We start from the raw sequence: 12,025 nt of genomic DNA on the forward strand, positions 1-12,025 counted from the left end.
GTGGTGGCACGGTGCACGCCGTGGCCACGATGGGCGAGCGCGGATGGGGGCACGAAGGTGGATGGCCGCGACGGCGAGGCGGAGTGGGACAGGGTAGCGCTATGTGGCACAGGATGGGGCACGCGAGGGGGGATGGCGGAGTGTGACGGCCAGGCGCAGGATGGGGGCACGCACGGTGGTGGAGTGAGGTGCCCGGGCGCAGGATGGGGGCGCGCGTGTGGGGATGGCCGCGGCGGCGAGGCGATGTGGGACGAGTGGGAGATACTATTTAGGGAGAGAGCACGTCAGAAGTCGGGCGCACGGTGTCCGGATGGGGCGGACACCAATGGCCAAGCATTAGCGATATATATATATATATATATATATGTGTGTGTGTGTGTGTGTGTGTACACACACGCGCGCCTTCAAGAGTAGTGCAACACTTAATTTCGTCATTAGTTCCATTGCATTACACTACTATAAAAAATGATTTTAGGTGTCCCTAGCAAAGATCTACATCTGGAATTAGTCAAAGGGCCCAATGGCATTGGCTAGCCTATAGATCAAAACCGTCTCCGGAAATGGTGTTATTTCAGAGGCAGGCTCGTTAAGTGTAACACCCGAGAATACATGGCATAAATACAAATGTTAATATGGATCAAGTGTTTTATTTAGCGAAGGTTGACCTGCTATAAAGGAAGATTCAAAATTTTACTTTTTGATCCATTGCTCAGATGGATGAATGGAGACCACGGATGCGTAGAGCTTGTCTTTCCGTTTGACTACTTATTCACATTAATCGGAGTTAGGATCATAGAGTTATGTTCTTAGCAATGTGTAGAAAGGAAAACAAAAGGATACAGTGCCACACGAGCTACAGTGACCATCAGCCAGATACAGTACCCGAGTTGGAGTTCATGCCATGGCGTGGTTTTCTTTCTCTCCGTATTTTTTTTTTCTACCGAACCCTTCCCTTGGACAACCCTACAGCCATAGCACCCCTATACACACAAAGGAGGAAAAGAAAGAACAGAGAATAAGGAAGAAGAGAGGGACTAGGGCTACCATCGCCGACATGGCCATTCTTCTCCGAGAAAATCCATCAAACCGATGACCCCATCGTAGCGACGAGGATCGCCGTGTGGTGAAAAGAAAAAAAAAAGGGAGTAGATCGCTGGAAATTTGACATCGTGCTCACTGTTGTCGCCCTAGGTGAAATGCCAAATCTTAATCCACATCTCTTAATCAGTTTTTTGGATCAAATCATCGAATTAGAAGGGGTTTATTAGTTGGAGTAATTCTCGAAATTCCCAAGTAACCCAAGGATTGGGTATAGTGACCCCACACTATATGTATGTAACTACTCTCACCTATATGTGATCCTAGTAACCCAAGGGATGAGATGAGCATTGAGTGTGTGATCCTACTACCTATCTTGGACAGTACATAGAAAGAGTATGTGAGTATACGTAGACTATATTTGGACATATACCTATATTTATGAATTATGCACCAGTATGTAAGTATAACAACATACTAAATAATAGGACATGCTTTAAACTATTCTTGTATTTCACTTTGAAGTTTATGACAATGTGTAAATAGAGAAATAAGAAAAATGGTAAATGAGTATGCTGTCATATATACACATGTATAGTGGTACATTGACGATGCGAGTAGCTACAAGTTTGTGTAGAAAAAACCATCATACTATACTGTACCATAACAGTTTATTTGCTGGTTGCCAATGGCAAAATACTAAACTGGAATGAGAAATGGTTCCGTCAATAACGAATGGATAGTATCCTTTAGGTTGCAGCAATTTGTGAAATTATCCTCTTGATTGTACATGAACTCCATTGTCCTTGTCAAGTTGAATATCCGCTCCAATAGTGGCTTTGGATAGGAATTATCTGGATTCAGCCACTCGCTGTTAAAATCTTTCCATGATTCCTCTTTTAGTTTGTGTATCTGCTCACGTGCAACTTCAATCGAAACATTGTGCTCCTTCATATAGCTATCGATTGTCGAAGCAACATGAGGGATCAGTTGCTCTCGCTGCATGAAGTTAAATATTCAAAGATATTGGTAAGAAAATAAGGTAGAACTCATGCAAAGAAATATCCATATCAGGTTGTCAAGAAAAGTCCCTCAGCATTGCTAGATGGGAACACAACTATGTTATGTACTTATGTGAGTAATACCAAGGTCAAAGTGCAAACTAAAAATGCCAGTTATCAGTCTGCTCTCAGACTTCAAAATTATCATTTAAGCTAAAGATTGAGAGATATTACCTCATATGACTGGAGGTCATCTCCTAGTCTGAAAATTACGGAAAGTGCCTGGACCATTTTATTAGGAACACTAGAAACCCAATCCAAGCAATCCTCTGTTGCTACATCATCATGCATCCCAATGAATGAAGAACATGACAAAAGGGAACATGCGCTAGTTCTTGATGAAACCTTAAGATGCTCCTCAACAGACTCTGGAATGTATCCTTCTTCAAGCATTTTGACCTCCATCTGGTAGGCTCTAACAAGGTCTTTTGTCTGTAAATTTATGATAGTAAATATATTGCCAATTTTCAAATATTTAAAAGCTAGTTTGAGTGTGTGTTTACAAAACATGTTTGCACTGATAGCAACATCAAGTTATTATGCAAGGCTAGTAGCTAACTACATATAACATACGCTTTTGCAGAAAATTATTCAGAGTGAGACCTGAAAATGAATTATGTACATGAGGAAGGAAAAAGTCATTACTAAGTATCTTAGGTATGGGATACGATAACTCTCATCCTGGTGAAGCATATTTGCAATGGTTTCATAGCTATCCAATATTTTCCCCAAAGCGAACTTCATGCACTCCGGGAGATCATTTGCACCCTTTGTATCCCACCTGCACATGAAAATCCAGGAAAACAAATGAATTCTCTATATTATCATAATGATAGAAAAATAATATATATGCTTAAACTTTTTAGTGCAATGTGATTATCTAATTATTCCTTTATTTGTTATTGGTTTGCTCCAAAGCTAGCTGGAACATTTGATGCTGACCACATGTTGGAGCTAACAAAGATTGACCAAAAAGACATAACTTATGACCATCGCAATATATTTATCTCAAGGAAACAATAAACTCTCTAGTTTTCTATCTTCATATATATAGAACTTTGATAATTCTATTTGTTTTACTGAACATATATATAACTTATTCGCTAGATAAAAGTAGCACATATTTTTCTGTGTTGTTATTCTTTGCAAGTTCCAATGTAAAGATATATGTAACTTCATTCTGTGAACCTAACGTAAGATATTTGTAAGTAAGAAAGCAATACGAACCTTTCAAAGCACTTGGTAAATAATATACATTCTTTTGGAGTTGCATAAGAATCATAAATATCGTCCAAGATAGTCACAATGGCAAAAATCATTGTCAATATTATTCTCCCTCGCTACTAGAGAACAGACTTTAGAACGATGTCCCAATTTAGCATTAGCCTCGGCATTTTTTGCCCCCAGGACTAAAGGACCCTTTAGTCCCGGTTGGTAATACCAACCGGGACTAAAGGTCCCTGCCCAACGGTCGTCCGCGGGGCAGGGATCTTTAGTCCCGGCTGGTATTACCAACCAGGACTAAAGGTTTACCTTTAGTCCCGGTTAGTAATACCAGCCGGGACTAAAGCTTTTAGTCCCGGTTTGGGTTATGCCCCGGGAATAAAGATTAATCTTTAGTCCCGGTTTGGACCCCTAACCGGGACTAATTATCCCGGCCTATAATTCTGCTCAATTCTTCCTCCCCGAGCCCGAGCCATTCCATTATTCAAACTCACTGCCTCTGTTCTTCAGCTTGCTGTTGTTCTTGCACTCTCCCCCTCCATTGGTGTTGCTCTTCGATTTAGGAGGTAACAAACTTAATCCTCTTATGTTTTATCAGTAGCTTATCTCATTTTGCGATGTAGATGCATGTGTAACTTTATATGTTGGACTTTATTATGATTTTATATGTCATTTTTAGCTCAAAATCACATGATGATTTGCATATATGTTTGGATAAACAAAAGTTAAATTAGTTCATCAAAATCACGCCTCGCTCGTCCTCGCTGGAGCACGCGCCATTCTCGTCCCCGGTGGCTTACGTGGTCTTAGAATTAATTTTTCCATGAAATGAAAAACTTAGAAAATTATTAGAAAATTGTAGAAAATCCGTACTAGTTGAACTTGCGGACCGTGTTCATCTCGGCGAGCATGTTCTCTGCCGAGCGGTAACGGACGTCAAGGAGGAGCTTTGATTCTACGAGGGAGAGCGGCAACGGTCGTGGAAGACCGTGTTCCCTTTCTCGTAGAATCGGAGCTCTTCCTTGGCCAAGTACGGTGCCGTCCGGTGGAGAAATGCTCGCCGAGATGATCACGTAAGCAAGGTCAACTAGTACGGATGGTTATTTATTGAAACATGTTTTTGAGCTATAATTTGATGGATATTTGAAAATATGAAATTTACACTAGTTTGCAAAAATAAGTATAGAAAGTAGATGACAACTGTTACTGGATCCTCGGCCTCTCGTTCGGTTGCGAAACGACTGAGGCCAGAACTCCCTCTCATTATCTGCGGCAAGTGTAAGCAGAAAATTGTGATAGAGTACCGAGTCAAGAGACAGGGACCCAACAAGGGTCGTGTTTTCTACAAGTGCCCGGATCGCGATGTGAGTTTCTTACGCATTTTATAATTATGGCTAATTGACCTGCTTTTCTTGAATATTTTTGACTAAATATTTTTTGGCTTTAATTTCAGTGGGAGGGCAATGGATGCGATGGTTGGTACTGGGAGGAAGATTATGCTACATACGTGCAGAATTTGGGTGCGCTTGAGGTAGCGGCTGCTGCTGATGCGACAGTGAGCCAGCAGGAGAAGCTTATTGATATTCAACAGAAGAATGATTTGTCTGTTTTAGTTGCGTACGATCACAAAATAATTATGTTACTGAAGTGCATTGTAGTTTTAGTTTGTTTAGTGATAGTTGGGATTGCTTACGTTGTAGCCAGGCTTAGTTAATTAATCAACCGTGTGTGTGTCATTTATGTTGTGTAATAAAATACTTAATTATGTTCAAGGTTTTCATAATTTGTCGTGTAATACAGATTATGTCACGCCATTGGATGTACAATGCCGATCGCCGCTCCCAAGACTTTATAGAGGGCTTGCACTATTTCTTAGGTGTGGCCGAGGCAAATAAGCGGGATGGTTTCATATGCTGTCCATGTGCCCTATGTAAGAATTTAAAGGAATATTCAAGCTCAATGAGTCTTCATTCACATTTGCTTAAGTCAGGTTTCATGTCAAACTATATATGTTGGACTAAGCATGGAGAAAGCGGGGTCATGATGGAAGAAGGTGAAGGAGAAGATTTAGACATTGATGACATTATTGCTCAGTATGGTGCCTTTGATGATACTACAATAGGGGAAAATGAAGAAGAGGTAGCGGTAGAAGATGATCTCGGTGATGCTCTTGGCGATGCCATTCGTGATGCACAACAAGAATGGGAAAGTGAAAAAGAGAAAGTTAAGTTGGAGCGCATGCTTGAGGATCATAGGAAGTTGCTATACCCGACGGCCGAAGAGGGGCAAAAAAAGCTGGGTACAACACTGGAATTGCTACAGTGGAAGGCAAAGAATGGTGTATCCGATAAGGCATTTGGGAATTTATTAAACCTTATAAAGAAGATGCTTCCGAAGCCAAATGAATTGCCCACCACTACGTACGAAGCAAAAAAGGTTGTCTGCCCTTTGGGATTAAAAATCCAGAAGATACATGCATGTCCTAATGACTGTATCCTCTACCATGGCAATGAATACGAGAATTTGGATGAATGCCCGGTATGTAAAGCATCGCGGTATAAGATCAGGCGCGATGATCCCGGTGACGTCGAGGGTGAACAACGTCCTAGAAAGAAAATCCCTGCCAAGGTTATGTGGTATGCTCCTATAATACCACGCTTAAAACGTTTGTTCAGAAATAAAGACCACGCAAAGTTGTTGCGGTGGTATAAAGAAGACCGTAAGGTAGACAATATGCTGAGACACCCAGCTGATGGGTCCCAGTGGAGAGCGATAGACAGAGAATTTTTAGAGTTTGCAAATGAGGCTAGAAACTTAAGGTTCGCCTTAAGTACAGATGGTATGAATCCTTTTGGACAGCAGAGCACTAGTCATAGCACTTGGCCAGTTACTCTATGTATCTACAACCTTCCTCCATGGTTATGCATGAAGCGGAAGTTCATTATGATGCCGATCCTCATCCAAGGTCCGAGGCAACCTAGCAACGATATTGATGTATATCTGAAGCCATTAGTTGAAGAACTTCTAGTTTTATGGAACAAACCAGGTGTACGTGTCTGGGATGAGTACAAACAAGAACACTTTGACCTACGAGCAATATTGTTCGTAACCATCAATGATTGGCCTGCTTTAAGTAATCTTTCAGGTCAGACAAACAAAGGATATAATGCATGCACACATTGTTTTGATGACCTTGACAGTATATATTTGAAAAGATGTCGAAAGGTCGTGTACCTTGGCCATCGTCGATTCCTTCCTTTGAATCACCAAGTAAGAAAAAAAGGGAAGCATTTTAAAGGTAAGCCAGACCACCGGAAGAAGCCTCATAACCGAACCGGGGAAGATGTACTCGCAATGGTCAAGGATGTGAAAGTAGTATTTGGAAAGGGACAAGGCAGTGAATCTGTTCCCAAAGATGCTAATGGACATGCACCCATGTGGAAGAAGAAGTCCATCTTTTGGGAGCTACCCTATTGGCAAGTCCTAGAGGTCCGCCACGCAATCGACGTGATGCACCTGACAAAGAATCTTTGTGTGAACCTGTTAGGATTCATGGGTGTGTACGGGAAGCCAAAGGATTCACTTGAAGCACGCCAGGACTTGCAGTGCATGAAAGAACGAGACAACCTTCATCCAGAGAAGACAGGTGATGGACGTCATTACTTAAGTCCTGCTAGCTACACGCTTAGCAAAGAAGAGAGGGACAGCATGTTCGAATGTCTAAGCAGCATCAAGGTCCCATCGGGATTCTCCTCCAATATAAAGGGTATAATAAATGTGCCAGATAAAAAATTCCTAAACTTAAAGTCCCACGACTGCCACGTGCTTATGACGCAATTGCTTCCAGTTGCTTTAAGAGGAATTCTACCTCCACATGTACGTCTAGCCACCGTGAAGCTATGTGCATTTCTCAATGCAATTTCTCAGAAGGCAATCAATCCAGTGGAACTAGCTACTCTATAGAATGATGTGGTTCAATGTCTTGTCAGCTTTGAGTTGGTGTTCCCTCCATCCTTCTTTAATATCATGACACACATCCTAGTTCATTTGGTGAAGGAGATTAATATTCTTGGACCTGTGTTCTTACATAACATGTTCCCCTTCGAGAGGTTTATGGGAGTCTTGAAGAAATATGTGAAAGTCCGTTCTAAGCCTGAAGGAAGCATCGCCCAGGGCTATGGAACAGAGGAGGTCATTGAGTTCTGTGTTGACTTTATTCCTGACATTGCCCCGATTGGCGTTCCCGAATCATGACATGAGGGGAGACTCAGTGGTAAAGGAACTTTAGGGAAGAAAACATATATCGGCATGGAAGACGATTATTTCAATAAAGCACACTACACAGTTCTTCAGAACTCATCATTGGTGCATCCGTACATCGAGATACATAAGGAGTTCTTACTATCCAAGTTTCCAGGGAAGACTGAAGCTTGGATTAGGCGTCAGCACATGGAAAGTTTCAGTGGTTGGTTGCGAAAAGAATGTCAAGGCGATGACAATATTGATGAGCAACTGTATTTGTTGGCTAGGCAGCCATCGTGGCATATCCTCACGTACCAAGGGTACGAGATAAATGGGAATACATTTTACACAGTTGCCCAAGATAAAAGGAGCACCAATCAAAATAGTGGTGTTCGCATAGATGGCACAGATCCAAATGGGAATATACAAACATATTATGACCGCATAGAAGAGATATGGGAACTAGACTACGCACCTAATTTTAAAGTCCCTTTGTTCCGGTGCCAATGGGTGAAGCTGACCGGAGGAGGGGTAACAGTCGACAAAGAGTATGGAATGACAACAGTGGACCTCAACAATATTGGATACAAAGAGGAACCATTCGTCCTTGCTGCCGATGTGAGTCAGGTGTTCTATGTGAAAGACATGTCTACAAAATCAAAGAGAGGAAAAAACGAAGACATCAACTCAATGATCAATGAGCCAAAGCGCCACATAATTCTTTCTGGGAAAATAAATATAGTAGGAATTGAAGACAAGTCAGACATGTCAGAAGATTACAAAAGAAATGTCCGAATTCCACCCTTCATAGTGAAGAAAGATCCAAGCATCATGTTAAATGATGAAGACACTCCATGGTTACGACAAGATCATAATCAAGGGTCATACGTCAAGAAGAAATTCACTGTTGTGCCTGCATGATACAACGATGCATGTTTAATATATTATGTTTTAGAGATGGATATTATGTAATATGTTATGACTTCACAATCCTTATATAGGCCATTTTTTCATTTGAGATCTACAATTGTTGTTTTGGTCAACTTTCCATTTGAGAAAGTTTGGACGGTTCAAATTTGTGATTTTTAAATTTCGACGCCTACAAACTAGTTTTCGGAACCCTAGATTGTCTAAAATTGAAAAGTTTTGAATACCAAGTTTGTTCATATCATCAATATATACAATCCTTATATAGGCCATTTTTTCATTTGAGAAAGCTTGAACAAAATGTAGTTCAATTTTCACAAGTGTGTGACAGTTTTAGAAAGTCTATATGAGATTCAAGAAGTTGTGACTAGTGTTTGATAAAAATTTCTCAAATGGGAAAATGAGCTATGTAACAATTGTAGATCTTGCTGAGATGATCAAACTTGGTATTTAGAGTTTTTTCATCTGAGGTCATTTAGTGTCTCATTTGAGCAAGTTTGACCAAGTCAAATTTGGTCAAATGAAAAAACAACACTTTGACTCTAGTATTATGGACTCTAAATGACTTCGAATTGAAAAGTTTTGAATACCAAGTTTGTTAAACTCAAAAAGATCTACAATTGTTGTTTTGGTCAACTTTCCATTTGAGAAAGTTTGGACGGTTCAAATTTGTGATTTTTAAATTTCAACGCCTACAAACTAGTTTTCGGAACCCTAGATTGTCTAAAATTGAAAAGTTTTGAATACCAAGTTTGTTCATATCATCAATATCTACAATCCTTATATAGGCCATTTTTTCATTTGAGAAAGCTTGAACAAAATGTAGTTCAATTTTCACAAGTGTGTGACATAGTTTTAGATAGTCTATATGAGATTCAAGAAGTTGTGACTAGTGTTTGATAAAAATTTCTCAAATGGGAAAATGAGCTATATAAAAATTGTAGATCTTGCTGAGATGATCAAACTTGGTATTCAGAGTTTTTTCATCTGAGGTCATTTAGTGTCTCATTTGAGCAAGTTTGACCAAGTCAAATTTGGTCAAATGAAAAAACAACACTTTGACTCTAGTATTATGGACTCTAAATGACTTCGAATTGAAAAGTTTTGAATACCAAGTTTGTTAAACTCAAAAAGATCTACAATTGTTGTTTTGGTCAACTTTCCATTTGAGAAAGTTTGGATGGTTCAAATTTGTGATTTTTAAATTTCGACGCCTACAAACTAGTTTTCGGAACCCTAGATTATCTAAAATTTAAAAGTTTTGAATACCAAGTTTGTTCATATCATCAATATCTACAATCCTTATATAGACCATTTTTTCATTTGAAAAAGTTGTAGAACCAAAAATACTACATTTTCTTTATTTTTATAGGTTCAACAAAAATTTCCTGTCAATTTTGGTCAAAAACCGAGAAAAAATTGAAACATTGACGTTACAATAATGTGATAATAAATTTCCTATCGAATAATATTAGTTTTATTAATTTTAAGTTACAAATATATTTTTGCATTAACAAAATACTTAGTATTAGTCACATTTATATTCTATATTCATAAAAGAAATTAAAAACTTTAGGTTACAAAATTTTCCTATTTACAATAAATAATTAGTTAATCAATAGAATTTTTTAAAATAAATATTGCAAAGTATTGAAGTTGCTATGGAATTAATTGATTAACCTAGTATTAAACAAAATCAAAATCCCAGGTCTTTCCAAGTACGCTGGCGGGTTGGCAAAATTTTCAGGCCTTCAGTCCCGGCCCAGACCAAGAACCGGGACTAAAGAGTGGGCGGCAATTTCGGTGCCCGCCCAAAATACTTTTAGTCCCGGCTAGTAACACCAACCGGGACTAAAAACCCTTTAGTCCCGGCTTGTAAGGCGAGCCGGGACTAAAGGGTTGGGCCTTTAGTCCCGATTGAGATTACCAGCCGGTACTAAATGACCTTTAGTCTCGGCTGGTGTTACCAGCCGGGACTAAAGGGTACCGGCCTATATATATCGACTTGTTCTGTTCATCTTCGATCTCGCGCGTCGTCTCTCCGATCCCGTCTCCGCCGCCGCACCCGAGCTCGTCCTCGTCGTCGCCGAGCCCCGCTTCGTCGTCGATCCCGGCCTCGTCTGCCGTCGTCGAGCCCCGCCCGGCGGCCGTCGAGCTCGCCCGCACGCCCGGCCTCGTCTGCCGTGTCGTCGAGCCCCGCCCGCCCCGCCTCCGTCGAGCTCTCGCCCGCCCGCCCGGCCTCGTGATCTCAGCTGCCGTCGTCGAGCCCTGCCCGCCCAGCCTCGTCTGCCGTCGTCGAGCCCCGCCCGCCCGGCCTCGTCGTCGAACTCGCCCGCCCGCCCGGCCTAGCTCGCTGCCGTCGTCGATTATAATGTTGGATTTTTAATTGTTTTTTAGATAATACTAATAAATAATATTTAGTAGTTTAGTTAGTTTTTTAGATAGTTTTTGATATATGTTAGTTAGATTTTTTAGTTAGTTAGATTTATTAGATAATTGATATATGTTACTTAGATTTTTTAGTTAGTTAGATTTATTAGATAATTGATATATGTTAGTTAGATTGTTAGTTGATATATGTTAGTTTTTTAGATAATTTTTTAGTTAGTTAGAATTTTTAAAATGTATTATCTATTACTAGTTTATCTAATTTCATGTTAGATTTATTTAATTGGATTTAGTAATTATATATTCTATCTCTATATATATATATATATATCTAGAGAGAGATTCTATATGTGTATACATATGTACTTAATTATTTCTATATGTATATATACATGTACTTATTTTCATAAGTTGAGAGAGAGAGAAAATTGCATCTAGAGAGACATTCTATGTGTTATCACATGCATATCTAGAGATATAGACATATGCACTTATTTCTATGTGTTGAGAGAGAGAGAGAAAATATATTGTATCATTCTATGTGTATATATATACATGTACTTATTTTCATGTTTTTGGATCGAAAGTGTTTTTGATTCGATTCCAAAGCCTATACCTTATGTAATTCTTATGTTTATCCTTATGAAATATTATGTGTTATTATATTTAATTGGATTTAGTAATTCTATATGTGTTATCACATGTACTTATGTTATGTACCATAATAATTCTATCTATGTGTTATCTTGAAGATACAAATGGCTGCTCCGGATGATAACTTGAGTGATGACATAATGGCGGATATTATCAACGCCGGCACCAATGTGGATGTAGATGACACGAGTCAGTACTTTGCTGATTATGAGGATATCCTGAATATGCCGGTGGTTGAAGATCAACAAATTATCGCGCAAGAAAATACTGGCGAGGTATATTTGATTATCTATCATCTCTTATAGATGCATGCGTACGTATATTTGTTGTTAATCGTTGTGTTTCTACTCATGTAGCCGGTCTCTGGATCTACATCAACCACCGACAAAAGTAGGAAAGTCTGAGGGGTCGTCGAGCCCCGCCCGGCGGCCGTCGAGCTCGCCCGCACGCCCGGCCTCGTCTGCCGTGTCGTCGAGCCCCGCCCGCCCCGC

General features: G+C 40.0%; 1 pseudogene; it reads right to left on the reverse strand.

The window, feature by feature from the left end:
- Positions 1–1,737: 1,737 nt before the first annotated feature.
- Positions 1,738–12,025, reverse strand: part of LOC136515146 (alpha-terpineol synthase, chloroplastic-like) — a 31,116-nt pseudogene continuing 20,828 nt past the window's right edge.

The sequence above is a fragment of the Miscanthus floridulus genome, chromosome 17 (assembly GCF_019320115.1).
Source record: "Miscanthus floridulus cultivar M001 chromosome 17, ASM1932011v1, whole genome shotgun sequence".
Classification (NCBI taxonomy): domain Eukaryota; kingdom Viridiplantae; phylum Streptophyta; class Magnoliopsida; order Poales; family Poaceae; genus Miscanthus; species Miscanthus floridulus.